The following is a 27,506-nucleotide window of genomic DNA, read 5'->3' on the forward strand; positions in this document are numbered from 1 at the left end:
GACCATATGGCCCCTGAAGCCTAACATATTTACTATATGGCCCTTTCAGAAAAAGTTTGCACTTTCCTAAAAAATAATAGCTTTGTGGGTCAGAAAAATTTTAAGTTGCCAGTTACTGTCCCTCAGCACTTTGAATGTATTACTTTAGCATCTGCCTGCCTTTATTATTGCTAATAAGAAATTATACTTTATGTACTGTAGTTTTAATATAATGTACATAGCTGTGATTTTTTTTTTCTTTATATTTACTGCTTGGAACTTGGCATGCATTTGAACCTAAGAAGGGTCTGTCTTTCTTCAATTTCTTGTCAAACACTTTTCTCTGTCATTTCCTATGTTGTAGTCCTTGGTCTAGCCTCCATGTCTCTTAACTTTAAAATATTTTTTATTGTTTTGTTTCATTAAAAATCCTCCCTGTTAGTGTCGCATTTTGAATTATTTTCTCAGGAGTGTCTTCCAATTCACTAATTCTTTCTTCAACTGTGTATAACCTAGAGTTCATACCATTACTTTATTGGTTCAGTGACTATAATTTCTTTTTATTTCCAAGATTTCCTATTGGTTCTTTATTTATTGATTGATTTGTTTACCTTTCATTGCTTACCCAAAGTCCCCTTTCTGATTGCTTTGCAATTACTTTCACATAGACAATTCCTAATCAGGTCGTTGACAGTTTGTTGTACTTCAAGGTTCCTATCCCATGTATTAATAGCAAAACATAGATCCAGTCATGAGGCAGTGAGGCAACTTAATTAAATTCTCACTTGGGAGGCTCTGTGTTCTCCAACTTCCAGCATTTTTATAGCCCAGTAGTTCTCAGCCAGGGCTGATTTTCCCCCAGGGAATATTTGGCAATGTCTGGAGACATTTGGGTTGTCACAATTGGAAGGAGGTGTTTGCTACTGCTAGCATCCAGTGGATAAAGGCTAGGGATATTGCTGGCATCCTACAATGCATAGAACAACTCCACTGCAAAGAATTATCTGACCCGAAGTATTACTAGTACTGACGGTGACAAATTCTGCCATTCGTCTGACAATATTCAGTACTTTTAGTCCCTTTCACAATGAGGGAACCACTACCCAGCTCCCAGCTTTAAGCAACAGTGAATGTGGCTCAGTGAGCATTGTTAGTCATGTTTACCCCTCACAGGTGGCCCTCCTAATCATCTTTGTTGGCTTCCAGAGTCTGAGTCAAAAAGTCCAAAGAATCAGCCCCACTCATGTTGCATTTATTTCTGAACTGGACCTTTTATACTGTTTTGATTTTCTACTTTAATATTTTATTTCTCATTACTACATGTTTGAAGCAGAGATATTGGGCCAAAGCATGAAGTCACTGAGCCTTCTTGACCCAGGTCAACTTCTTAGTGGGGCAATTCTACATGATCAGTCATTTTTGTTTGTCTTCTCTTTTTAGTTCTTTTTTAAATAAAAATGTCAGATATACAAGTATATATACCCATTCATCTGCTGATGGACACTTAGACCGTTTCCATGTCTTGGCTATTGTAAAGAATGTTATGAACATGGGTTGCATTTATCTTTTTAAGTTAGTATTTTTGTTTCCTTCAGGTAAATATCCAGCCTGAGGTAAGTTCTGCTTCTTTTCTGCACCTCCATGTTTGATCCCTATCAAACTGTTGTTTGCAGAGATGGGAAGAACTCAGTTTTGTTTTGGTTGAGGATAGGTTTCCTGAGTCCTGAACTTTTGCTGAGTTAAAAGCAGCTGGGCTTCACCTTGGTTGATGTGGCTCAGTGGATTGAATGCTGGCCTGCAAACCAAAGGGTCACCGGTTTGATTCCGAGTCAGGGCACATGCCTAGTCCCCAGTTGGAGACAACATGAGAGGCAACCACATATTGATGTTTCTCTTCCTCTTTTTCTCCCTCCCTCTCTCTAAAATAAATAAATAAAATCTTTTAAAATAGCATCTAAGTTCTAGTAGTCCAGTGAAAATGAAAGACTCCTTCATGTCTCGTGGCAGTCACACTGGGATGTCTGCCTAGCTCCTCCTCCCAAGGAAGTGCACCATAGGCCCACAATCAGCTATGTGTCTGGCCATAGCGGAGGGCCCAGGGTAGATATCTAACTCCAATTGGGTCACTCGGTTATGTCTTGCAGGAAGTTGGTAATGGGACCAGGGTGAGTCCCCCTTGATGGCTAAAGCTGTTGACCTGCCAATGTAGCAGCTCTGGTGGCATCTTCTTGCCCCACGCACTAACTGGTACAGAGCAGTGGTTCTCAAAGTTGGTGCCCAGACCACCACCAGCAGCAGCATCGCCTGGGAGCTGGTGAAAATGCAAATTCTCAGGCCCCTTCTAGTAATTTGGAAACCCTGGAGAGGAGCTAAGCAATCTGCATTTCAACATGTCCTCCAGGAGATTCTGATGCAACTAAGTTGATATAGAGGGTGAGGGAGACCAAGGGAATATGAGCCTCAGGAGAATAAGAAGGAACTCCCGAGGATGAGACAGCATCCCAGTTCTCGGTTCCACTCTTCCTGGTGCCCAGCCTTGTTCCTGCCCTTGGCTTTGGTGAGATACTTCTATGTCCCAAGAACAAAATAGACCCCTGACCTATTGTTTTTCCCTTAAGTTGATTGAAGTCTGTTTCTTTTGCTTGCAACTGAAAAATCCTTACTTATTCACCTCACCTTCTGACTACATAAAATTCCTGTAGAGAGGAAATTATATAGAGCAATATCACCCCAGCTGTTCAGGAAAAGACTGTAATTTTGTCAAGGGCTCTTGGAAATACTTAAGTGCTCCAGAGATAATACCCCATGGTTTTTTCTTATTATCAAGAGCAAGAATTTGTGTGTGTGTGTGTGTGTGTCTACCTAAAGAAACTTATCTATGGAAAAAACAAAAATACATTCCCTCCTCTTAGCTCTCTTTATATTTTTTAATCTTCAGTGCTATAGGGTTGGTGTTATCTTGAGTTTTCTTCCACTTGGTTATCCTCTATCAGTTAAGATAAATCTCAGTCAGCTGACAAATATTTATCAGATGCCTACAATGTGCCAGATATTTGGAGGGTAAATTGGTCATAGTCTCCCCTCAAAAAACTTACGGTTTGAGAATGCAGTGATCTTACTATTGTATATTACAAAAGCAGTGTGATAATTCCAGGATTAGAATCATGTACAAGGGTCAGAAGAAACCCAAAAGAAAGAGTGATGGGCTTTCAGGATGACAAAGTTCTGGGAAAGGGGAAAGCAGTGGTGGTGGTCAGGAAAGGCTTCCAGGAAGAAGCTCCACTTGAATTAGATTAGGAAATATGAGTAGGAGTCCACCAGGCAGAAAAGTCAAGGAAAGGAGAATATTCAATTCGTGGTTTGAAAGCATCCCAAGGGAAGAACTTGCTCACTTTGTTCTTCATTCAGACTTACTTAGAGGAATATAGTATTATATCAATATTGAAAATAAGGTGAAGACTTCCCTAATTTCTTAAAGCCACTAGAACTGCCTCCATGATAGCACTGGTGATGTCTCTTCCTAGACATAATTTATTAACTGGACTTTTGACATGACATGCTGAACACAACTGGCCTTTTAAGGTCATCCATGTAAGAAGAAGAGACTGTATTTTGGTTTATCTTGCTTAGGAGAAAAATGAAAGTATGAAGGGGGAAAAAATTCCCTATTAAGTTTTACAATTATAATATGAAAATTCAGTTAATTTCTTTTATCATGGTGAGTCATTAAAGACTGAAGTAGATTCTCAGCCTTTTGTTTCCAGAATAATCCCCTAGAGGCTTAGCGCTCCGTCATCCAAATGGGCCTGATTAAAGCAGGGAGCCTCTATCTTCAGATTACTGCCCTCCGTCATTAGCATTATGTTATCTTGCTCTTCAGACTGATTTTTAATTTTTATGCTAGCAATTATAAATGATTTACAGGGACATTCATCGCCCGACCTGTCCTGAGTCATTAAATTCACTTAGGTTGAATGGCCCGATGTGCACCTGAAATTAACCAAATCAGTGACATTATCTTGCTGGATTTTTCAGAAGCCTTAGGAATAGAGAAGAGACTCCTCTCTCCCTCTCAACTCCTTGGCTTAATGGGAAAATATTTTTAATTGCTAAAAGAGGTAATTAGCCAGGGCTAAGGGGTGCACACTAATTGTGCCGTATATCTTGCAGAGTCAGTTTGGCCATGTTTTCTGGAATAGAAGGGAAGGTGACCCAAATACAGACTTGGGTGCATTCCCTTGAGGCTAGTTTAAATGCGTTTTACTCCCATCAAGTGCAAGGAAGGAATTGTGTAGCATTTATTGGGCACCTACTATGTGTCAGAAATGAGAACGCTCTTAGAAGTCCTTTCGTTCCTCTCAGTATTCTGTTCTTTATTGTTATGATAGAAGGCATGGAAACTTCCTCAGGCCGGGTCAGATGCAATGGAGACTGGATTTCACTCTCTCTAAGGAAGAAGGAACCAGGGGAGAGGGCTTCTATGCTATTTCATTAACATTAAGGAGCCATGATGGTGGTCTCAGTCTGCTTCTCTCTTTGTTATAGCTTCTATTTACTTCAAAGCTCTCTCTTTTTTTTTTTTCCACTGGCCTCACCTGCTCTTCTGTTTTGTGCATGGGCCCAAGTAGCTGTCCCAGCATCATTCGCCCAAGGCCTGTCACCTCAAGCACCCACTACATACCCTTCTTAGATGAAATTCTCTGTAGAAAATCAGAGCTTTTATCAGCTCGTGAGTTTTCTGCCCTTGGGCCAGGAATGTGCCCCTTGTCCACTGTGGCCAGAAGGGACAGAAGTTGTGGGCAAAACAAGTAGAATGGGGATAAAAATACCGCTTTGGTGCAGCTTTAAGACAGGCACGATCCTTCCCATTTTCCAGATGAGGAAACCGAGCCTAATGCATGTTAAATTATTTGTTAGAGGTCATACAACCACCAAGTATCAGAGGCAGGAATTAGGGACAAGTTGGGACTGACTCCATCCCCTGCTTTCCACGTGTTGTGCCTATTCTGCCACATCTGTGCTCTTTGTTACACAAGATGTAAGAACAGGGGAAGCTCACCAGCCAGGCTGAGTGCTTGTTCATTTGTTTGGGGGCCTAGTACCTACCTGGGCAGGGTAAACAACCCCATTTAGCCCCATTCTCTTCTTTCTGTTTCTGTTTAGGGACCTTGAAATAGCACATTCTACCCTCCAAAAATGAGAGATGAAAGAAGAAACATCTTGCCACACCTGAGCTTTGGAAATAGCCCCAAGAAAATCTGGTTGAAGGGTCCTAAAAGGAATTTGTAGGACTTTGACAGCGAGGCCTGATAAGAGAGGAGACCAGAAATGAACACCTTCCTCACTACTGGAGGAAATGTGCCTCCATTTACTGTATGACTTTGGCACATTACATAACCTTTTTTACCTTCTGTTTCTTCATCTGTAAAACCTGGATGATGTAGTTACCAAAATTAGAAGAGGCAGTGTGTATACCAATAAGCACAGTCCCTCGCACAGTAGTCTTTAATGAATATTGTCTTCCCTCCCTCCCTGTCTTGTCAAGACACTAAGGCCGTGGCCTCTTAATAATTATAACCTTGATGTTAGTAGTTACTCTGGGCCTGAGGATCCCCCAGAAAGTTCTGCTAATCAAGGGACTTAAGCTTTTATTTATCCAGTGTTCCTTCCCCCCTTTATGTAGCAGCACCCAGTTACTTGGTGGGCAGTGCCCTTTTCTTCCATGTGGTTCTGGTGAACCTACCAATTCAGCACCACAGCAGGCCTGGGCAGTCACAATCCGTCTGCCTGGCCTATCTGATTGGAGCAAAGATGGGCACGTGACTAAGGGTGAACCCATGAGAATTTATATTCAGATGTTGGCAGGCTGGAGCTCCCTCCCTTTTGGGGGAGTGATGTAGCCTTGAGTTGTCTCGGTCATGCCTCCTACTTGTCGGGGAAGCATCTGCCAGAGCAAAGAGAAGCAGCGTTAGAGAGGAAGCGGGAGGGAGCTAATTTTTGAGAACACTGCATTAGTCCTTGGTGTCCCGAGGCCACTCTTAAACTTCCCGGTTGCACAAGTCAATAAATTCTCCTTTTCTAGGTGAAGAGATTGAGAAGTACAGACTGGTAATTACAAAATAGGCACAGGGATGTAAAGGAAATATAGTCAATAATGCTGTAATAACTGTATATGGTGCCAGGAGTGCTGGAAATGTCAAGGGAACACTTTGTAAAGTATATGATTGTCTAACCGCTATGCTGTACACCTCACACTAACGTAAAATAATATAATTTTGAATGTAAACTGCAATTTAAAAAATAATAAAAGCGCTGATTCCATAAGAAAAAAATGCACCTTTTCTGCTGACTTTGTATCACTTGCAACTGGAAGGAAACCGGGACTCTGTTTCCCTTAGTCAGGTGCTTAGGTGAGGCATGGTTCAGGCCCCAGGGATGACCTCTCCCAGCCAGAGCCATTCAGCCGTTGGAGGCCACAAAGGCCTCTTGTAGGAATGGTGCCACCGCAGCGATGTTCTATTTTCTCTTGCTCGCGTTCTTCCAGAAAATAGGCAGGAGCTCTGAGGCCTGCTTCTCTTCCTGCCTTCCCCCCCAAGCGACAACATCAGCACAAATGCGGCGCACCTGACCATCCACCAGTGTCATTCCTAGCCGTGGCCCAGCACCTCCTGTTAATCTCTGACGGATACCACTTGAAAAGCATGCTCCATTTCCTATAACAAAACCACCTAATTGGATTATAGACGCTTTGCACTCACAATTTCATTAGTACAAAACCATCATTGATGAGATGAAATGTGCTTACTTACTGTGCAGCCCTGACAAAGGCAGTCCCCCATCCCTACCTCTGTGTCCAAGTGTTTGCTCTCAGCCACATCTAACGTCTGTATCTATGCGTGGACCCCCACAAAGCCTCCCCTCTCCTTCTGGTGGGCCTGCCTGGGCTTCACCTAGGTATCGACTGGAATTTCTCCAAGCCTTCTCTAGCCCGTTTCCAAACTGATCTTCATTTATAATTTCCTGTGGTTTTCTAAACCAAATACATGGTCTCTAATGAGGGGGCCTCTAGGGGTGGGCTTTGGAGTCCAATAGACTTATGTTTGGACTTATGCTGTCATTCGCTAGTTTTGTGATCCTGGATCAGCCTCAGTTTCCTCATCTGTGCAATGGAGAAAAACTAACATCCCCAGGCAGGCCTGAGAGGATATGCAGATACATTGAGCTGTGACATTTGGCAACAGCTTTCTCCTCCTGGATCTGTTTGCATCTACTGTTTTGCATCAGGACTGGGTGCTTTTTGAGTCATGTACTGGTAAGTGTTTTTAACGACCAGAATATATGTATATATTATAAATTTTACTGATAAAAAGATGCTTGGTACACAATTTAAAAATTATAATAAAATATACAATCTTCTTTATTATAAATGCCATATAGCCAGTTGGTTCTCACAGAATGCTCTCATTGATATTCAGCTGAATTCTTGTATCCCTAGCTAGCTAACCTTTAGTTGCAAATGACAAACAACTATAATTCTGGCATGAATGTTGGTTGATATTTTTTGATCATGGTTATGAGTAAGAAGTATGTTGTGACCTAAAAAAAAAGAATAGTTTTTGAACACTGGAAGAATATTTCTTCAGCTTTCTGTGCAAGTCACACTACAGACATGATGCACTCTCTGATTTAATCTGCATTATTAACATGTTCTCAAGTCGTTAGTCTAGCCTAAGGATCTAAGTCCCTTGGGCTAAATTTGGCTTCCTGCCTATTTTCGTAAATAACGTTTGTTGGATTACTGCCGTTCAGGTATCCTCTATGGCTGCTTTTGTGCTGCCAGAGCAGAGCCGAGTGGCTGCGACAGAGACCTTATGGCCCGCAAAGCCTAACGGATCTACTCCCTGGCCCTTTGCAGGAGAAGTTTGCTAACCTAATTTCCCTGTCAACCAAATGATAAATCAATAAAATAATAAATTAATGAATAAATAAAAATAATAAAGTTACAGTGTTTGGGCCCTGGCGGCTGTGGCTCAGTGGATTGAGCATCGGCCTGCGAGCCAAGTGTTGCTGGTTCGATTCCCAGTCAGGGCACATGACTAGATTGCACGTCAGGTCCCCAGTTGGGGGCGCTAATGAGAGGCAACCGTACAGCGATGTTTCTCTCCCTCTCTTTCTCCTTTCCCCTCTCTCTAAAAATAAATAAATAAACAAACAAACTAATTAATTAATTAATTTTAAAAAATTTACAGTATTTGCTGATTTCCATGGTGTAAATACTCCCATCATGGCCAATTTGTTCAAGTACTAACTGATGTCACTGAATGCAGAGTTGGGAAGAGCTACTCAGCAGCCCACCATTGCATAGTATTCTCGCTGTACACTAGATACAGTAGATATAAATGACCTCAAGAGTGTAGATCATACTAAAATGTAGTAAAAGAATTAAGAATGATGAGTTTGGTGTGTTTATTACTTTGTCTTCATAGCAAAGGAAGAGAGCAGACCCCTTGAAAGAGAATTCTCCCTGAGGAGCAAGTGTCAGGCTTCATCCCAGAGCCCAAGACTCAAATGAAAGAAGTGGATAGGGTCTTCAGGCAGCTGTAACTTTAATCCACTCCTGTCCTATCCAGTGGCTTTGGCAGAAGTTGCATGCCTGACTTGCAAAGGGGGCTTTACGTCAACCTAAAAGATCTGAAAGGCCTTGCTAGATTGATGAAAACTCTGGGAACTGGATATTTATGCATTTGGAACTATATTACTTCCAAGGATATATGACTCACTACCTTCTCTCTAATTCTCTCCTTCCTTGTTCCTAGGAAATCATCATCTCCTGCTTTTCTTCTCACCCCTAGGACCCCTCAGTGTTGTTCTTCCTGGTGCTTCCTTCTTTGTGTGCCCCTGTCATAGGTCTTGAAACAGGAGAGTGAATGTAAGGGGTCTCTTTGGGAGGTGATCCTAGGACACACTGGTAAGCGGAGTAGAGCAGTGAGCCCGGGAAGTGAAGGAAGCAAGAATAGAGTCTATTGCTGAGGAGGTTACTGCCATGGGCTACTGGGGCTCCATCTCACTGGGGCCTCTATGAGATGGTGTGGGACATGCTTGAGTTGTCTCAGCTCATGGCAAGGAAGCTGAGACAGTCATCCTCCAACTCCCATGTGTCATTGGCTGAGAGCTCTTAACCCTGGCATTTCTGGCTTGCACCAAGCTCGGCCTGAAAGGCAGCCCCGAAGGAGAGTTTCAGTAGGATGTCATTGGCACATTGGAAATGGAGTGTTGAGCAGATATGACCCCTGAGGTCTCTGAGGGCATCTGCCACAGCCCCTCAAATGCAGTTTTTGCCCTCTGCTCTCTTCTCTGCCCATACCCAGTGCTCTCCATGTGCAATCTCATCTACTCCCTGACTTCAACACCCAGCTGTATACCAAGAATCCCCAAATGTCTGTCCTCAGCTATCCCCTCCTTGTCAGTTTCCAAGACCCTATTTCCCACTGCCCACTGTGCTTCTGCACCAAGTGTTCCACAGGCATCTTGAAGGAAACACTAAAGCTAAACGCATCTAACTCACCCCACGCCAGACATTGCTTTTATAGTTTCATTACTGGTGGATGACATCACCATTTTTTCATTCTCCCAAGCAGGAAATTTCAGGGTCATCTTTTTGCAACAGCCCAATTATTAGTTCTTTTGCCAGAACTATTTATATACAATATGTTCACACCACTTTCCTGAAAATATTTCCCTTATCTGCTGTAAAAGACACCTTGAAATGTCTGCCTTGCTCTATTAACCCTTGTAACTTGCCCCTATATTCACCAAAATGGGCCTGAAGCAGCCATGTTATCGTAAGACTATCTCCACCCTCATCACAGTTAATTGGACAAGCTGCACTAATTAGATTCTCCCAGGGATTTTGAATTGAAGCTAAAAGTTCTTGAATAGAGAGAAAGTGTAACTTGAGCAGGGAGTGGCAATGTTTCTCCTGCCACACTGATGGAAAAGACAGAAAGCTGGTCTGCAAAGAAGAAAGAAGCTGTGATTGAGATTTTGGCTGCCTAGAATCTGTTTGGGAAATCACCCTTCCTCATTCTCAGTCTATGTGGTTCAGATGGGGGTAGCTCCTGCCAGAGAACTCTGGTCTCCTGGCTGCAGTGATTGGGTCAGTATTGGACACATGTGCCAGGCTAGGCCAATTAGAGTATTCCACTCCTTGGCTAACAGTGATTGGTTCAGGAATAGGTCTATGACCCAACACAAGGCCAGTCAGTCATCGCCTGAACTTGAGCTGATACTTTGAGGCAAGGGGCTTTCCTTTAGTTGAGATTGTTAGCTCTGTACATGATTTAAGATGAGATGTTTACCTCCAGTTAAAGACAGTCTTCTTGGAAATGAAGCCAACATAGAAGAAAGTAGAATGAAATGGTAACAGGATCTTGATGATGTCCCTAGACCCCTGTACCTATCAGTGCCTGAAGTTGTATTTACTCCTAGATTTCCCACTTGTTTAAAATTAACACACATAACGTAAAACTTACCATGTTAGCCATTTTAAGTGGACAGTAGTCCCTCGCTATATCGCGGTTCACTTCTCGCGGCCTCACTGTATTGTGGGATTTAAAAAATATATTATATTGAATTATTTATTGCGGATTTTTAGCTACATCGTGGGATTTTGCGATACTGTATACGTATGTTGTTAAAGTTACGTAGGTTTAAGAGTGTGGAATAAATGTACGGTTCCTACTTCGTAGGGGGAGTCTGGAATGTCGTCGGCAGCCGTCCATCTCGAGAGACGATGGTGTAGCTTCTTAAGAGTCTATCTGCACCACCGAGAATGGTTGTGCAGTCCGACTCGGGAGTGACACGGTATCTGTCTCCTCCCGTGTTGAATCGACATCTTGTGATGACGCTGGAGTGTCCTCTCCAGTGAAGCTGAAGCTACAGAGCCTGGGCAGGGTGATATGGAGGGTCTGCTGTTGCCCATGCAGCAGACCCCCCCTCTCTTTGCAGCTGAAGGGTCCAAGGGAAAGACGGAGTCAATACAGCTTGGCTTCAGGTGCGCCGCAGGAGTTGCCAGTGTTGACTACAACGTCAAACCGCCTTAGGGAGTCCGGCTCCGGATTTTCTGTCGGGGTTTACTCCCTTAGCCTTTCCCCTGAAGAGGTATGCCGCAAGGCAGCGGAGGTTTTTTGGAGTCAGAGTTTTCCTTCTCTGATGTACCCTGACTGGAAGATCGAACCAGCGACACTTAGCTCGCAGGCCGACGCTCAATCCACTGAGCCAAACCAGCCAGGGCAGTCTGGAATGTAATACCTGCAATAAGTGAGGGAATACTGTACAGTAAGTACATCCGCATCATTGTGCAACCATTACCACCAATCAGCACCAGAATTTTTCATCTTCCCAAACTGAAACCATTAAACAACATTCCGTTCCTCCCTCCCATAGCCACTGACAACCACCATTCCATTTTCTGTCTCTATGAGTGTGATAGCTCTAAGTCCTGCATGTAAGTGAAATCATACAAAATTTTGCTTATTTCACATAGCAAAATGCCTTCAAGATTTATCCACATAGTAGCAGGTGCCTAGACCTCCCAGCTTTGAGAGGCAATGCATTCCCTTTTTAGCTTGAACTATTTTGAGTTATATTTCTGTCATATGATCAAAAGAATTCTAGTAAATAGAAAATAGATGTGGAGAGGGAAAAAACAAACAAGATGAATGGTAGACTGAGAGTCCCTCTTATTTTCCAGTTTTCAATTCTAGCCCCTTTCTAGCCCTGACTGCGTGAAGCCCTTGATAGCTCTAAAGAGAGAGAGCCATCTTTCTCTCTGAAATGAATGAATTTCTGTTAACATGAAAGCCTTGTAAGCAACATGACTCCTTATTCCTTTTAGGATGAAGCCTGAACTTCTCCAGCATGGGATGAAGGGCCTCCATCTTCAGGTCCTGTCACCTCTGGGTGAATCCTATTCTTTTTTCTTTTCTTCTCTCTTTTAAAAACAATTTAATTTACTTATTTTTAGAGAGAGGGGGAGGGAGTGAAAAAGAGAAGGAGAGAAACATTGATATGTGAGGGAAACATTGACTGGTTGCCTCTTGCACGCCACCAACCGGGGACCTAGCTGCAACCCAGGCATGTGCCCTGATCGGGAATCGAACCGGCAACCTTTTGGTTTGTGGGATGATGCCCAACTCACTGAATCACACCAGCCAGGGCTGAATCCTATTCTTAATCCTTATTGAAGCACTCACCACTTACCAAATAATCCCTCTTTCTCATGTGCTTTTGTGCCTCATATTATCCTCTCTGTTTAGAATGTATCTCTTTTCCTAAGCAGAGAACTCCTACACAGCCTTCAACACCCCACTCAAGTGTTACCCTCTGTCTGTCGGCTTCTCTGACTTCCTTTTCATTCTCCCAATGCACTGACACCTTGTATTGCGACTGTATGTAGGTTTCTTAATCCTTTAACAAAGAGTTCCAAGAGGGCGTGAGTTGTGTTTGCTTCTTTAGATCCTTGGGCCTAGCACAATCACTCTCAGTGACTTTTTTGTTACATAAATGAATAAAAATTACTTCATAAGCCTCAGTACTTGCTATCTAAATAATGCACTGAGGGCTTTAAAAATAGTTTATCATCTAAGTAAGTTTAATATGTTCCCAGAAAGCTTTTTAAAAATTATTACTTATATTATTAATAAAAGTTCAGAGCAAATCCTCAGCCCAGTACAGCCAGATTTAGCAAACATTTCTAAGGACAGAAACTGAGACTGAGATTTGACCATATTTGGTCTGATGTAGAATAGCGTTTTCTGTGGTCTGACTTCTACTTTGCAGTATGTATTCTTTTTAAAGATTTGCAATGCGGATCACTTGCTAATTATATTGGATTATTCCTTAATCCCTTATATTCCTGGGTGAATTTAAGAAATGATGGATCGTGACATCATATTAAAATTTACCTCCTGTTGCTGCCTGGCACTCTTTCCTTTTCCCTATTCTCTACATCTGTCTCCCACCGATTTATTTGAAAGACCCAAGAGCTCGACAGGCCAGCTAAACGATGCATTTTGTTAATATGATGTCTTCTCCATAGGTTGCTTTAGATGTTTTTGTTCCTGTGGAACTTATAGAACCTTCTCAGAGTCCCCTCTTGCCTACCATGGCTTTTGAAAGAATAGAAAGTGTCATCCTGGTTGGTGTGCCTTAGTGGATAGAGTGCTGCAGTCACTAGTTTGATGCTGGTCAAAGCACATGCCTGGGATGCAGGCCAGGCCCCCAGTTTGGGGCGTGCAGGAGGCAACCGATGGATGTTTCTCTTCCTCTCTAAAAATAAATTTTAAAAACCCTTAAAAAAGAGAGAGAGTCTTTTGTCATTTGAAAAGTGTCATGTGTTTGATATTTTTCACCCCATGGTTTCAAGGTTCATAAGTATAGACTATTTTCTTCAAATCCCTTTGCACAGCTAATTCTTTTTTCCCTACAAAAGTAGTTTTCACAAAAAAATGGTTTTTATGATTTTGACATGCTTATTTTGGAAACTTTGGAAAAATTCAGAAAAGGATCAAGAAGAAAAGGATCACCATTACTAATCCTACACTCAGAGATTAGTTTTGTTAATATATTGGTGTATTATTGCTAAGATACTGGTGAATTTCTCTCCACTGTGTTATTTTTAAACAGTTTTATTGAGTTATAACTGGCATAAGATAAGCTGCACATATTTTAAAGTGCACGGATTTGATGAAGTTTGGCTCATTTGCACACACGCTTGTGAAACCATCTCTGCAGTCAGGACAATGAACCTCATACACACGCTTCCTGCGGAATTTCCCGATGCCCCTTTTGTAATCTCTGCCTCTTGCTCCTTCCCACCCCCCAGCCCCAGGTAAACACTGATCTACTTTCTTTCATTAGAGATTAGTTGGCATTTTTTTTGAAATTTATGCAAGTGGGATCACACAATATGTACTTTTTATTGTCTGACTTCCCTCATTCAGCATAATTATTTTGAGTTCCATCTGCTTTGTTGGGCGTACATTCCTTCTCATTAACAGGTAGTATTCTATACGGTATGGAGGTGCTATATATTGCTTATGGACTAACGAACTGATTTGGGGTTGTTTTCAGTCATTACAAATAAAGCTGCTATAATATTCATATGCAGGCCTTTGTGGGATGTATGCTTTCATCTTTCTTGGGTAAAACCCCAAGGGTGGAATGGCTGGGTCATATGATAGGTGAATTTTTAACTTTTTTTCAGGAAACTGCCAAAGTACTTTCCTAAACCATTGTATTGTTTTACATTCCCATCAGCAGTCATGAGAGTTCCAATCCTCTGCATTTTTGTCAATATTTAGTATAGTCCATGTTTTTCATTTTAGCCATTCTAGTGGGTGTGCAAGTGGGTGTCTCGTTGTGATTTTAATTACCATTTGTCTAATGACATAATATTGAACATTTTTTCATGTTCTTATTGCCATCCATGTCTTCTTTGGTGTGGTGTCTATTCAAATATTTTGCACATTTTAAAATTGTGTTGTTGTTGTTGTTTTTTTTATTATGGACTTGTAAATGTACTTTATATATTCTAAATCTAAGTCCTTTGTTGTATAGTCTTGTCTAGTGTTTTCTCTCAATCTGTGGCTTGCCTTTTCATTTTTTGTAATAGAGGGTTTTGAAGAGCCAAAGGTATTAGTTTTGCTGAAGTTCAATTTGTTGATTTTTTTCTTAATAGCTTTTACTTTTTGTGCCTTATTGCAGAAAATCTTTGCTAAACTCAAAACCACTAAATATTTTTCCTGTATTTTTCTTCTGTCTTTTAAGTTTTAGCTCCTAAATGTTGATCTATGATCCATTTTTAGTTAATTTTTGTATATGATGTGAGGTATGAACCCAAGTTTGTATATTTTTGCATATGGTTCTCCAGTTCCAGAACCTTGAATAATTTTCATAGCATCCATTGGCACATGTGCTGGGACAACCTTGGTATCTCTGCTGTGCCACTGAATAGTTGTGTGACTTTTTACAAGTCATGGGATAATAGTTATTGGCTCTACTTTTCTGACAAGGTTGTTAGATTAACTTGCAATAAGTAATATTATTCATGATTTTTTTTCTCTGAAAAGTTAGAAACTTAGAAGTCAACCTTGATTCCTCCTTCAGCATCATCACCACACTCAGACACCTCCTAAGCCTTCCTTGAATCTGTTGTCTCTTCCTGATTCCTACTTGCACTGCCCTGGTCAGGCTGGACTCTTTCTTACATAGACTGTGGCAATATCCTACTAACTGGCAATATCTCGATAACTGATCTGCTTCCGGGCTCGCTGCCCTCAGACCTGACCTTTCTTCTGCCTCCAGTACAAGCCTGCAAATTTTGCTGATCATGTTATCTTCTGCTTACGTTGTATCATTTACAGGGTCAAATTATCTTCCGTTTACATTGTATCATCTACAGGGTCAAGTCAAACTTTATGTCCAGCATCCAGGCCATCCATGCTCTGACCCTGCCTCCCCTCTCGCCTCATCTTGCATTGCTATTACCTGCTGGCACACACCCCTTCCCTACCCACTGACCCTACACACACAGGCACGCACATGCACACAAGCACACAGGCATGCATGCACATACACACACAACCACACAGCTTGCTGGTACTCCCCTCTGTGAGTCCCACCTCCAGCTGTGAGACTTGCCACTTCCCAGAGTCCCCATTGTACTCTGGGTCTACCTCCATGCCCCAGGTGTCACTTTGTTTTTACCACATGGCATTATAAATATTGTTTGTGTCTCTCCCATTAAAATCTAAGGAGCTCAAGAAAAGGCACTGTTGCTTCATCCATTAAAAAAGAAATGTTCTAAGAGTTTATTTGAGCCCAAACTCACAATTGCTGGGAAGCAAGATCTCAAATGCTTCCCGCTTCATCTGTCTTTCTTTCCTGACATCCAGCAGAGTCTGGCCGAGATTAGAACAAAGAGCTGTTTGCAGAACTAAACATGGTATCGGAACAGGGATGACAATTTTTGTGAGGAATTATAGCGGTTTAGTGCAGAAATGGCTGTTGGAAATCATCCAAGTTAGCATTTCCTCATCCAGGTTCAGAGTCAGTGACGACAAGAACTTTCCACCCTTGTCTCCAGAATGAAGGAAAAGCAAAGGGCAAAGGGCCGGGTTACTGTAAGGCCTTGATATTTTGTCTTGGCATCAGTCATCGGTGGGTACTAAACTGGGTTATAAGAGGTGGGAGGAAAGTTTATTAAGGACAGTATCTAAGACTAAGTTAACCTTAGTATCTCCCTGCAGATTACCTGTTAAAAAGAAAATAAAACTATAGAGTAGACGCACAACATGAATGTACATATTGCCACTGAAAAAATGGTTAGAATGGTAAATTTTCATGTTGTGTATATCTTACCACAATTTTAAAAAATAGGCAAGAGGAAAAACTATACACAGTAGAAAAACTGGACAATAAGTAATTATAATCAAATGATCAACATTAACATCACAGATAAAGGGCAATTGGACATCACGGTGGAGGTGGGCTTGGGAAGGGCCCACCAACACATATGCAACATTCTGGCAAAAATGCATAACCTTAACCCAACCAGGAGGAGTCATGAGACAGACCCAAATTAAGGAACATGCTATACAATGTGTGGCCTGTATTCATTAAAGAATATCAATGTCATGAAAGGTATGGACAAACTGAAGGACTAGTCCAGATTACAGGATGACAACTAAATGTAACACATGATTTTGGACCAGAAAAAAAGTTTCTTTTTCTTTCTTTTTTTTTTAAATAAAACACCTTATTGGGACAGCTGGTAAACTTGCAACTTAAACTGTAGATTAGATAAAAGTATTAGTTCAATGTTAAATTTCTTGAACTTGGTAACTGAATTGTGGTTATGGAAGAGACTGCCCTTGTTTTAGAAAATACACCCTGAAATGTTTAGGGAAAAGTGGCATGATATGTATAACCTATTCACAACTAGTTCAGAAGTAATGAAAGTTAATGATAAAGTACGTGTGGCAAAATGTTAAAAATAGATGACTCCATATAAAAGGTAGGTAGCAGTCCTTTGTACTGTTCTTGCAAACTTTTCAGTAAGTTTGACAAAACTTTCCAAGCGAAAAAGTTTTGAAAATTGCCTTGGGATTGGTTAAATGTTACATCCATACAAGGGCATATTTGGCAGTCATTAATAATAATAATAATAAATATATTTGTTAGCATGGAAACAGGTTTCTGAGATATACCTGACTGAAGGGAGTGAGTTTCAATAACTGTGTTAGTTTTATTCAGAACAAGACAAAAATGTCTCTTTCTAAAAAACAGCCTGGAAAGATACCTTCCAAAATGCTAATTCTGGTTACTTCTTAGTTAGGGAATAAAGAGTAATTAAAATTTCCTTCTTTTTGTTTATCTCTATTTTCTACTTTTTCTACAATGTGCATGTATTAATCATGCAATAAAATTAATTATTTAAAAATCATGAAGAAACAAATGACAAAGAAAAAACTCTTAAAGCCACCAAGTGCATGGAGTGATGGGGACCCTTGGAGCCGGGGCACCTGCCTTCTATAGTAACCTCTTTCTGGGGCAGAACGTCTGAGTTCTTTCAACTTTCAACATCATGTTATGGTGAATAAAAAAAGAAAAATGACTTTTCCTCCATCCTCTGTCTTTCTCCAAATACATCTTTTCTAGATAGAAAGCCCTCTGGTATATTTGGTTTTAAATTGTTCTCTTGTTTGTTTCAAGTGTTTGCTGCTACCGGATTGATGTGAAGTAGGTTTTTAAACTTCTGCTCCTCAGTCCCTTGGAATTTTCCATAACTAATGGCAAGGGGTGGATTTTAGGGACCTCACTGAATGCAGAGGGTGTGGGAGACGTCGGCCACCTTCCTCAACTTCCGTTCTCCCCTTTTCTTAGCAGACCCAGGAATGATCACTGCATCTCTGGCCTGCTTCATTCTGATGGCTTGAAAGGTCCAGTAGGCACTTTTCAGAGATGCTTTCTTGGAAATCTCTCACTCAGAGAGCAACTCCAGCAGAGGCAAAGAGCACAATAGTTGTGATCTTGTTGGTGTGCAGATTCAGAGTGTCTCTCTAATCCAGTCTTGCTTTCTGAGCTGTCTCTAACGGTTGATTCTGCGTCTGGATGTCCAAAACTATCAGATCATCCTCTACCACATTTCCCTCTTAAGACTGTGTTTTCCTGTTAATTAAGCATAATGTCATGGTCTTCTTATTTTTCTTCAGTGTTTTAATGAGTGTGTTTCATGTCCTTCATTTTTTGGCCTTGAATTCTTCATCAGACCCTTTACTGTTCAGTTTCTGAACACGGATGTGGAGATTATTTTTTGCTTATTATATATTGTGCTTCTTGAGATACGTTGGATTTTCTTGTCATTTTGACACTGATTTACCAGAATGAACTTCCCACAAGAACACTGTTGCAAAGAAGTCGTTCTGCCCTGACAGCTGATGATTTTCATTAGGTTTGCTCAGTTTGGGGACCTGATGCATGCACTTTGAAAATCGCAATAGCGATGATCGGCAGCCAGCTGGGTCTGGGCGTTTTTCTAATGTGGCTACTGTCAGCTCATTATATTAGCTTCTTCTATTTGGAAATAGGCAGCCTAGTTTAGAAATACCAAATGGTAAGGCAAGATAAACCTAGCGTGGGGTATAAAGGCTTATTTAGATATTTTCTCCATCTCACATCTTGCTTGTTTAATTCTAAGAAATCTTTCTTGTTACTTGGAATATCATTTGTCCTTTAAAATAAAGCCAAAATGTCCTGTAGAAACCCATAAAACTAACCAAAGGAAAATCTCAGTATTCTTCAAGTTGCGGTTGCTCAAATATGAAGTTATCAGAAAACATTTCTTCCCATTTTCATCTTACCTGCCTCTCCCATCCCTTTCAGAAGTAAAACAGCTTAAAACTTTTACTTGTAGTTGTCTATGTGGTTATTTCCCTTAGGTTTGGAATAATATTCTTCTTGAAATACTTGAAAAATCCAGGCCTACAATTATACTCAGGAAGAAAGTGGGACAAGATCACACAGGTGCAGCCATGCTGAGCGGTAGGTAGTTGAGGCAGAGGACCACCCTGGCACATGTGCTCTTACCGTGAGGAGCCTGAGGTTTCATCAACAGCCTCACAGACTACAAGGAGTCAGTGGAGCCCCTGCTTTTGTTACAGGCGCTGTTACTATGAAACACTGACCTTTGTGAGAGGTGCAGGTTCGTCAGCCAGGAAAGCCCAGGTATCGGTCCTGGGAGCCCCTCCTTGAATATCTCTGGAAGTCTCACAGCTTTTGATCCCACTGCTGCCACCCAGTCCGATTCTCATCTCTCAGTAGCCTCCTAACTGGCATCTCTGCATCCCCTCTCGCCTTCACCACTCTGTTCCCTAGAGGGCTAATTTTGAAATGCAAACATGATCATGACTCTACTTCCCCTTTAAACCTCCACAGTGGCTTCCCATACTGTTACACATCAAATCCAATTTACACACCATGAGGTCTAGCCTCCCGGCTGCCCTGCCATCACCCTACAGCGCCTCACTGGCCTCCTTTCAGTTCCTCAGAAACTCTCTGCTCCTCCCTTCCCCCATCTGGGTCAGACTCCTTTGTTACAGCATCTCATACAACCACATCCCTCTCCCGCAGAGCACTTACTCTCAGTTTGTATTAACGTATTCGTTATCACTTCTCTTTGATTAAGTGTCACCAACGGCAAACCCAGTGATATGGTTAAGTGAGTAAAACTTAAGGTCAAGTCTAGATGGATTTACCAGTTGTTGAGGAGGTCTAAGCTCTACAAATTGGTAAGCCTGCATCATTGCCACAAAGGGACCAAGCAAACCTCTACAGTACCTCTCGAGTGAAGCCTGCCTCTCATGGCAATGCAGTACCCATGTATTAAATTCTGTATTTACTATGCAAATTACATTGGCTGAAACTTACTCTGGCTCAGTTGCCGGACCCATTGAAGAGTCTTCAAAGCCTCGCTCAGCTCTTCCTCAAAGTTCCTGAGTGTAAGTGCCACCACACCTCATCCATCCTGTCCTTGCCCTCTTGCTCTGCTCACCTGCTTCTCATGTCCACTGACCTCAACACCTCCTGAAGGAACAATACAGTGGCCTTTATCAACAGTCCCCCTGTGAGATTGCCAGTGTCCGCAACCTGGTTGGTTCCTAGGGACCTGACATGAGGTCTTCCCAAAATAAGGGAAGAGTTTGACCCAAGACAAATGTAAATCTCCACCCCTAAAGGCCGAAACTGCTGACAAAGTTCAAAAAACAAACCACCACCACCAAAAATATTTAAGTTCCATCAATCAGCCAAGACATCCAAAGTATACATTGCCTTATTTAATCGTGGTACAACCCTATCAAGTCTGTTATTATCTCCAGTTTAGAGATGAGAAAAACTGAAGCTCTGGGACACTGAGTGACTCACTGATGTCACACAGCAGTAGGGCCATGATTCAAACTCTGGTCTAATGACTTTAGGTCTCAACCAGTATTCTGTACTGCAGGCCAGCGTTAATACACTAAAAAGAGCTGATGTGGGAATTTGCATACAATTAATTTCAATTAGCCTTCCTGTGCCTGACAGACCACAAGCATACTATAAAGGCAATGCCTAAATAGGCTTGACTGAAGATAAATTATTTATATAAAGACACACAGAGTACATTCCTAAGTTAGTTTCATCATTTTAATCTCTTAGCTTTAAACATGCTCACACTTCAGGTATTTTCCCCCAGGTCTATATTTCTAACTTATGTATTTCTCCAACTAACCACATAATGAACTAGCACCACCCAGGCAGGGCCTCCTTGTACAGATGCCCAAGGCCAGAGTTGCCCTTCAGCTGCCCTGGGATGCTCCTTTGAGGATTCAGCACAGTCGTGGGGTGCTCATGCAGCCGAGCTGATGCTTACTCTTCATTTCGGGGAGTGTGGGAATGGACTGCTTGCCAGAATCCTGCCCCCGTATTCCAGGTAACTGACCACAGGTTATGGCCCATTCTAGGCTGTTTATACAGAGTGACAAAAATAGTTTCAGTCCTCAGAGATGTGTATCTGTGCCACATGCCCACTGTCCCCCTGTCTCCAGACCTCAGGAAGCAGCAGGGCTGGGTCCTCACACAGACCCAAAGGCACCATGTCCCTCATGTGCACACCACCTCCTGCTCCAGAGGCATCCAGGGCCTGAGGAGGCACCAAGGCAAGGTCTCAGGACCTGGGTCAAGGCAGAGCCTAGTGATGCGCACAAGGAAGAAGGCGGGAGTGTAGGAAAGGGGAGCAATAAGGTAAGACTGAACCTGGCTATTGGAGTTGGGTATAGAATCAGGGTAGGATCATGAGCATCTGATCTGAATCTGAGCTGTGAATGCCCCGGAGATTTATTGGTCTCCAAGCCCAGGCAGGAGCTGAATCTGGGGGTGGGAGATGAGCACACCCAGCTGAAGGGGCTACAGTGTAGACAGACTCTGCCCCTGTCTAGCTTACTTCATCTCTCTGGGCCTTTCCTCATCCGAAGGCGCAGGCCTAGAAGAGCAGCCTTCATGGTAGGTGTGTGCCTCAGCATCACTTGGGAGCTTGTGAAACTCAGGATTCCCCGGGCCCCTCCTTGCAGATCAGTGCAGGAGGTCAGGGAGGACACTGGGGACCTGGGAGTTTCCCAGGTTCCCAGGAGAGTCTGATCCACACCAGTGTGGGAGGGCCCCTGTACCGCATGATCTCCGAAGGGTCTTCCAACTCCAGCCTCCCTTTATTCTAAAGTTTACTAAATCGGGGATAAGAAAACATGGAAAGTAGGCATTCGGCTCATGTGATGTTTAGGTGGCATCAGAATCAGATGCTTTATCAGTTACCTGTCATGTTCTAAGAAATCATCAACTGGGAACTTGTTGAGAGCTACTTTTTTCATTTGTAAGGCTGTAAACCTGGGCTCAAGCTTACCCCCTCCTCCATTCTCTCTAGGTGATCTCTTCCTCTCCCATGGTTTAATTACCATCTTTTCCAGAGTTCATAAACTAGGGGTCAGAAAGACAAATCTAGGCAAACCACACATGAAGTTTATTTAGTTTGCCCGGTATTTTTTATAAGTCTGAATCTGTCTGGGGCCAGACTGGGCATTTGCTCTCCGCTGACCACAGGCCTACCACACCCGTGCGTATGACACCAGCCAGCTTCCAGCCTAGACCCTGATTTTAGATCAAAGGCAGCCTCTCAATGCCTGTCTCCAGCTCAAACCTCTTTCTGAGTTTCAGACCACGTATCCAAATGCCTTCTGGCAAGGTAGTCCAGTTTGTGTACTTAATGGAAGGCCTGGCATGCAGTTCAGGGCAAAGTGAGAACCAGTTAGTGATATGTGTTATAATCCCCACTGTGCACCTCTTCCTAGTCCCTCACAGGCACCTCACCTCAGCCTGTTCAAAACAGAGCTCATCACTTTCCTCCCTTTCATGGCAATCCTCTCCTCCCCGTCCCCTTTCTCCAGAGATGAAATCAGTTAAGTCTAGACTGGGAGACGTCTGGGCTCTTTTGTCTCCTTCATTCCGATTTATCATCAAAGCCTAGGCAACAATCTCTTGATTCCGTCCAGTTTTCTCCATCTCTGCTGTCACCCCCCTAGTTCAAGTCCCCTTTGCCAGGACTATGTAGTTGCCTCAGTATTCTCCAGCAGGCAGGATTATTTCTATCTAACTCATTGCTCGATTCTAACTCACAGTGCTCATTTTACTAAAAAAAAACTTGGTCTTTCCTGTCCCCTGCAAACATTTAGTGCCTTCCCCTTGCCTCAGGATAAAATTCAAATTCCTTAACAAGACCCTCCCTAGTCTGGTTTCTGCCTCTTTTGCTGCCTTCTCTGGTCGTCTCTGTTCCAGCCATCTGGCGCTCCTATTATCTCTAGAATGTGCCCTACTGCCTCTGGCCTCTGAGCCCTCACATATGCTGTTTCTCCTCCTGGAAAACTCTTCCCCTTACCATTCACTTGCGTAGTTCCTACACTGTCATTTCCTCAGGTCCTTCCAGATGCGCTAGATCAAGTCAGGCCCCTCCTATGAGCTTGCAGAGCCCTGGGCTGTCCCTGGCATAGCATTCACCACCCTGCATCATGATTGCACCCGTTTCTAGACCAGGCCACCCAAGGGTAGAAACTATACTGCCTCGCTCGTTCATTGTTCTCTCTTCCATGTCTAGAACATGCTTGTAACATAGGAGGGGCACAAAAAATGAGTGTTGAGGAAAGGAAGAAAGAAAGAGAAGAAGTAAAGAGGGGAAAGGGAACCAGAAAGGAACATGACTGGCACCTTCTTCTTGCCAAAGGGAGTGAAACTGGAAAAGTCAGCATTCATGCTGCCTGTCACTACAAGGACCAATAAGTAGAGCCTACGGGCGCTTTATTCAGACGGCCAGCTATCTGAGAAGATGGTCGGTTATGTAGTACCCTAAAAGACCATCTTAAATCTCATATCAAACTGACCGTCTTTATAAAAAGAAGAGTGTAGGTAAGGGGTTTAGAATTCAGGTAAAAAATAGGTAAGGGGATTGGAATTCAGGGAAAAGATTAATCAGATAAAAGTTGCAGTTCTGTGATTTTCCAAGCATCCTTTCATCTGTTGACCAGTGATTCTTTATCTGTGTCCTGGGTTGCAGGCCTCTCCCCCTGGAGCACAATGGCTCAGATACCATCTTGATCGCTTGCAGTCCTTCTGGGGCAGAAAGGTTGAGTTGAACTGTGTGTGGGTTTTCTGGAGTCAGTGGGTCCCTGATCATCCCTGTTCTTGGAACAATAGCTTTTTTAAATTTTGTTTAATTTTGTTTTACATTCAGAATTTGGATTTGGGGGGGGGGGTATTTTATTATTCTGTTACAGTTGCCCCAGTTCTTTTCCTTTTGCTCCCCTCTCCCAGTCCCACCCTCCTTAGTTCATGTCCGTGGGTCATGCATATAAGTTCTTTGACTTTACCCTTTCCTGTACTATTTTCAATATCCGCCTGTGTATTCTGTGCCCCTCCTACTATGCTTCTTAATTCCTGAACCATTTCCCTCTTTCTCCCCACTTCTTCCCCAGCTGACACCCCTCCCCATGCTTCCCTACCTTTGGTTCTGTTCCTACTCTATCTGCTTGGTTTGTTTTTATTTTTTAGATTCTATTGTTGATAGGTGTGATTTTGTTGTCATTTTAATGTTCATAGTTTTGATCTTTTTCTTAAATAAGTCCCTTTAACATTGCATATAATAATGGCTTGGTGATGATAAACTCCTTTAGCTTTACCTTGTCTGGGAAGAACTTTATCTGTTCTTCCATTCTAAATGATAGATTTGCTGGGTAGGGCAATCTTGGCTGTAGGTCCTTGCTTCTCATCACTTTGAATATTTCCTGCCAGTCCCTTCTTGCCTGCAAAGTTTTTTTTGAGAAATCAGCTGATAATCTTATAGGTACCCTTTTGTAGGTAATTCTCTTCTTTTCTCATGCTGCTTTTAAGATTCACTCTTTATCTTTAGCCTTTGGCATTTTAATTATGATGTGTCTTGGTGTGGTCCTCCCTGGGTCTAGTTTGTTTGGAATTCTCTGTGTTTCCTGGACCTGTATGTCCATTTCCTTCCCCAAATTAGGTAAGTTTTCCTTCATTATTTTTTCACATAATTTTTCAATTTCTTGGTCTTCCTCTTCTCCTTTCAGCAACCCTATGATTCAGATGTTGGCATGTTTAAAGCTATCCCAAAGGTTTCAAAGCCTCTCCTCATTTTTTAAAATTTTCATTTCCTCCTTCTATACTGGCTGACTGTTTATTTCTTCCTTATGTTCCAATTTGTTGATTTAAACCCTGGTTTCCTTTTCTTCACTACTAGTTTTATGTGGATTTTCCTTCATTTCACTTAGTACAGCCTTCATTTCTATCCTGTCATGCTTAATCTTTTCTGTCAAGTCTGTGAGCATCTTTATCACCAGTGCTTTAAACTGTGCATCTGTTAAGTTGACTATCTCCTCGTTGCTCAGTTCTCCCATTGGAACCTTGATCTGCCCCCCTTTCGGTCTTTGCTTCTCTGTTTCCTCATCTTGACAGCTTTCTGTGTTTGCCTCTGTGACTTAGGTAGAGCTGTCGCACCTGTTATATTGTAAGGGGCGGAATCTTAGGTATCCATCAGTGCTGGTGACCTGTTTCACCATGTTGTGGCGCTGTATGTGGGGGAGAGGCCTGAAAGGGAACAATGCCACTTGCTCTGCACTCGCCGCTTTGAGACTGGCAGTTTCTTCCTCTACCCCAACCCCCACTGGTATTCACAGTCAGAAGCAATGAGGCTCTATTTGCCCTGGTGCTTGAACTGCAAGCTGTGCAGTCTGGCCTGGGGTTGGGATCGCTTCCCAGATTTAAAATGTATGACTGCTTTTCACCGTGGCTATAATCTCTCTTGCACTGTTGCTGCTGCCAGCCACCACCACCAAGCACCACCCTGCAGCTGCTGCTGCAGCCCTGCACCTCATTCTTTCTATCCTGGCTCTGCACCTCCTACCTCTCTGGCTGAATATTTCTTTTTTATTTCTTTGTTGAACTTCCATGTAGTTTCTGTTTTCTGGATTTTCTGAGTTTTTTTTTTTTTTTTTTTAGTTTGGAAGTGGTTGTAAATTCCTTCATAGTTGTGAGGGAGATGCAGCATGTCTACCTATGCCTCCATCTTGGCCAGAAGTTGGAACAATAGTTTTTACATGCATTAATTACTAAGTGTATCAACTACAACTTAAAGCTAAGAAAGTTTTCAACTCTTGAGTTCCCCCATCAGGAGGACAAGAGCTGACACCCCATCCTCCACCCCTGAAAACTGAGACCTCCTGAGGGCAGGAATTCTCTTACTCCATGCTGTATACTCAGTAACTTATAATGAGCAAGTGCGCAGTGGGGGTTGCTGAATGAACGAATTCATTCTAAGAACATTCGGCCAATGGTATAAGCAATGGTATAACCAGCTATAGAATTATTGTTTTTGTAATAAGTCTTGAGCAACCACTCGACTTTTTAGAGAATGTCCACAGATATAGATGCTGATAAAAATTACAACTCTCCTGAAGATGAAACAATGGGGAGAAATTCTCACCGAGTACCCTATTGTTACCACCAACCAAATCAGAGTGGGTTAGGAACTTCAAACCAGGAAGTTTCTGTTGTCCAAATGTGAATAAGCTGTCATTTAGCATTCCAAGGAAATGTAATTCTTAAAGTCACAAAAACACGTAAAGAAAATGCAGTTCCTCCACTGGGCTAGAAATGTAGACTTTGTCTTCACCAATGAGCAGGAGCCAGAATGGAGGACAAGACGTAAACTTTGGCCATAGAGAGCCTGAAGTTTGGGCCTCGGCCACCGCTTACTGCACACACATCTTTGGGAAATTTGTTCAGCCTCTCCACTTATTCTCTCTCCTGGAAAATGGGAAAGACGAAACCTGCTTTGCAGGGTTGCTTTGAAAACTGAATACAAAATGTAATGCACCCACCATAGCCCTGGCTGCCAGGTGCTCATCGATGACATTGTTTGAAAGTACCTCTGCTTTTTAATTATTTAAAGGTGCTTCGGCTCAGAGGCACAAGGAGCTCATGAAATTCTGCTCTCTCGGTGGTAAAAGGTGCTATTTCTTTCTCGTTGGTGCTCTAAAGGAATGAGGAAAGTGGTGGCGGAGAAGTAGGGAAGCAAAGCCACAAAGAAGCGTGAGAAATGAAAACGGGGAATTTGGTTCACCCAGGAGCTTGGAGCTACCCTGAGGGCAAGGCCTTTCTTGCCCGTCTCCCTTTCCCCTGTCCCAGCATTGATGAGGAAGCCCCCAGGGAGGGCAGCTGGGTTCATTCAGCCTGCTCCTCTCTTCAGTGCTTTTTTAAAAAATGAAATCCATGCTCAAACATTTAAAAAATAACATTTTTTCTTACTTCATAGGCAAATCATGTTCACTTTAGAAAGTTCGTAGAAGCAAAATGAAGAAAAAATGTGTCCCAAATTCCCCTGCTAGATTACTACTGAAAGCATTTTGGAATCTGTCCTTTCAAAGTTTCTTCTGGGCCATACGTACATAAACAAGCACATTCTCGTAAAACCAATGAGATTGAATGTCACGTTCTGTTCTGTAACCTGATCTTCTTCACTCAACAGCTTTGCCTGTCAGTAAATAAGTATATCTAATGTCATGACGGGTGACCTCAGTGGACACCCGGGGTGGCTGGCCACAGGCACTCACGGTGCCCCTCCCTGGGCACAGACATGGAGCTTGTTTCTGTTTTCCCAGATTCAGTGAACAACTCTAGTCAGACCTTTACACAAGCCATGATTGTTCCTTTACAGTGAATTCTCACATTCCATCTTAATTTTCTCGAGACAAAAATTTAAAAAGACAACAAGACAGTGTGATTAAAATGTTTAAATTGTTAAGGAGGAGGGAGGAGGCTGTAACTCGGCATTATGCTTTTCATTTTTGATTCTGTTCAACCTCCAAATTTAT

At 42.4% G+C, this 27,506-nt stretch overlaps 1 protein-coding gene across 2 annotated transcripts in view; it reads left to right on the forward strand.

Moving 5' to 3' along the window:
- LOC150018014 (uncharacterized) overlaps window positions 1-27,506 on the forward strand; it is a 162,105-nt gene that overhangs the window by 133,673 nt on the left and 926 nt on the right. The window lies entirely within an intron of this gene.

Source organism: Furipterus horrens, unplaced genomic scaffold (assembly GCF_987537825.1).
Source record: "Furipterus horrens unplaced genomic scaffold, mFurHor1.1.pri manual_scaffold_2, whole genome shotgun sequence".
NCBI lineage: Eukaryota > Metazoa > Chordata > Mammalia > Chiroptera > Furipteridae > Furipterus > Furipterus horrens.